General features: G+C 39.7%; 1 pseudogene across 1 annotated transcript; it reads right to left on the bottom strand.

Annotated features, from left to right (window-relative positions):
* Positions 1-529: 529 nt before the first annotated feature.
* LOC308636816 (importin subunit alpha-1-like) lies at positions 530-2,120 on the bottom strand (annotated as a pseudogene). Its single transcript has one exon. The product of its transcript is annotated as an importin subunit alpha-1-like (transcript).
* Positions 2,121-3,275: the final 1,155 nt, after the last annotated feature.

Here is a 3,275-nt window from a genome sequence, read left to right as displayed (position 1 = left end):
AAGCATTCCACTAATAAATACATCCCTATCCCTAAATGTTTCATTTTGAAGTTTCATCTTTTTGTTGTTTAATAGATGAACTGTCTGAAGATATGAGTAACAATTTTTTATTTTCTTAGAGAAAATGATAGAATATAATCTTTATTTACAGGACACTGTAAGATATGAAATTCCATATAGAAATAAGAAACCCATTTAGAGGACAAATTTTATACAGTATATAGAGTTTGGAAATGTTCAAGTATAGTTTGTTGTTAAAAAAAAATTCTAGGGCTGGGGATGTGGCTCAAGCGGTAGCTCGCTCGCCTGGCATGAGCGCGGCCCGGGTTCGATCCTCAGCACCACATACCAACAAAGATGTTGTGTCCGCCGAAAACTAAAAAGTAAATATTAAAAAATTCTCTCTCTCTTCTAAAAAAAAAATTCTACGATAACAAACCACATTTAAAAAGAGCTCTCAGTAGAGAAACAGTAAGACAAACTTATACGAATTCAGTACACAACAAAATTTATGCCTCGGTTGTATAGCCTAGAAGTTAAAGGTCCCAGGAGTCCCTTCCTGAACTTGAAAGGTATAGCCTTCAGAGGTAGTTTCTGGCACAACATTTTGATCTTCCTCTTCCTCTTCTGAAAAAATACTTCTCTATCAGTTTTAACGAGGTCTTGAACACAGTCTCATTTTCATGTTCTGCAGAACTTCAGTTTTATCCAAGCTTCCACATTCTTCAATCATTATACTCAGTTTTCTCAGTTTCACTCATTTCTCAGAAGCCGGAAAGATATTTGAAATGGCATCCAGAGTAACCAGAATAATTTTGCTATCTTTTGCTGTTAAGAGGTTCATCGGTGGTTCTATTACGCCACCATGAAGGAAATATACAATCTGTTCAACTGTCCCACCACTTATAATAATTAGTCATAGCCCATACATCTTCCTTTTGTGTCTTAAAGTCTGCCTTAGAACACCAGTGAGGAATGGGACTAATCTATGATTGACAACTTGCTGTATCTGGTCCTGTTGGCCAACTGTGATGTTTGACATTGTCCATGTAGCTTCCTTCTGAATATTAGTTTTGGGGTCAGTTTGTAGGCTGGAAAAGATGGCAAGTGCACCTGCATCTATCACAACCTGAGTCTGCTCATCTGTTCCAGCCATATTTCCTGTGGCTTTTGGAGCAGGAGTCACAGTTGGCAATTCAGAAGCTCTCAGAAGTTTCACAAGTTGGGGCACAACTCCTATTTTCACAACCATTTCAATCATTCATTTGGACCATCAGTAAGGTAGGAAATAGCCCAGCAGGTATCCACTAATATTGCTAGATCCTCATGATGCAGGAAACAACTAAAGTGGAAAGAATTTGCTCAACAGAATCTAACAGAGGTGCAGCATTCTTGTGGAAACAAAGGTTTGAAAGGGTCCTGATAAGATTATGTAATTAATCACATGCTAAAGTTGACATATCAGAAACTGCAAGAAGAGCCAGCAGTGGGGCCACTGCACCATATTTTTGCGCCATATTTGATAACCAAGTCTCAGAAACTGAACCATCACTTGCAATGTTTCCTAGAGCCCTTACAGCTTGTTCACTGATGTGAGTAGGGGGAAATGCTAAGAGAGAGATGAATGCTGGGATACCACCTCCATCCACCATAGCCTTGGTCTGTTCTGATGTCCCAGAAGCAATGTTAGTAAATGCCCAAGCAGACTCAAACTGAATGAGACTAAAATCAGTTCTGCCCAAGAAGGACACAAATTTTGGGATTAAACCAGCGGGGATTATGTTGTCTATGGGGGGCTGTTTTTCCTGAGAAAGCAATTTCCTAGTAGCTTGAGTAGCTTGGAGTTGGCTTTCCAAATTGTTGCTATATGCCTTTGACAATGTCATCAACAGACCAATTCACAGTGCCCTGGTTGTTGTGATTTTCCTGTAGTGGAGAAGTGACATCATCAGTATAGGAGCTTACATTTCTCCTTTTCAGCATCTGGTCATCCTTCTTAGCTTTCCTTAGCTCCATATTAACTTCTATTTGGTGCTGCCTCATTTTTGAACAATCTTTTCCTTGTTTCTGAATCTGTTAAGTCAGGCAGCTGGTGAATTAGCCTTCTCCTTGGTGGACATGGTTATGAGACAAAGGGAGAAAGCTGCACAGCGGGCTCAGGCTTCCACAGGAGGTGGTGCAGGGCTCACAGGTTATAGATGGCTGCCCTGGAAACGTTCACCTCTGCTCAGCCCAGAGACAGTGTCATGAGTAACAATTTTTTCATTTGTTTTCTTCTCCCTTATCATATGGGTTTCCTCCAAGTTGCTCTTTTCTGTCTGTTTTGAACACTGTGTTCTGTATTAGTTGTTTTTATTTAATGTCTGACAATGCTTAGTTAAGGGCTTATATATTTAATACTGAGCTGCCTCTAGGCTCCATATATGGATGGAGCTTGTTGATCGTGACCTTAAGTGTATGGTAACCTAGCTCAAGTCTTTTATTGAGGAAAACTTGATGTCGCTTTCTTTACCTCATTTGGGCTGTTTAAACTCCTTAGAGAAGCCTCTTCTCTTACCAGGAAGGTACAGACTTGGTTGTCAGTATTTTGGGAGCTAAGCTAAGATGGCAGAGAGTACAGGAGGATCTTAACATCTATCATAAAAGCTACTGGACTCAGTGGTAGAGCATTTGTCTTCTACCTGGGTTCAATTCCCAGACTGAAAAAAAAAAGCATTTAATATATCTTATTTTCTATAGAACCCCTATCACTGAATCTGGTAATTCTCAGACAAGAGACCCCATCCTTTACCCCCTGTGTCCAATAAATCTCCATTCTTTTGCCAGAATGAAGGAAGCAGAATTGCCTGGCAGGATGTGGGCAGGTGGGCCTCAGGTAGCTTAATATTTCCTAATCAGATTTTTCAGTCTATACTTCCAGTTTTAGCCTTTCCTTTTCCCACAATTCCATATTGTGCCACCAACTCTGAGCCTTTTATGAGTTCAGTGACGTGAATCAGGTTGTCTCTATTTTCTGTTGCTGGCTTACATTTGTGTTTTTCTAGGTCTATTAAAGCACTTAATACCCATCAGGCTTCCACAGGAGGTGGTGCAGGGCTCACATTCCAATTATCAAAATTTTGTGCCTGCCATTTCCATTCTTCTTCTCTTTATTCCTGTTAGTTTATGACTTTAAAAAAATACCTTTACAGTTATTATAATGGAGTTTTGGCAAAAAGGGAAATTTTGGGCAGAAAATGCAGTTTGTTTAAACCACATTTTCTTAAAAAGTCAGG

This window comes from Spermophilus citellus (genome assembly GCF_964194105.1).
Source record: "Spermophilus citellus genome assembly, chromosome: 17".
In the NCBI taxonomy this organism is placed as follows: Eukaryota; Metazoa; Chordata; class Mammalia; order Rodentia; family Sciuridae; genus Spermophilus; species Spermophilus citellus.
This window is presented reverse-complemented; position numbering and strand designations above follow the sequence as displayed.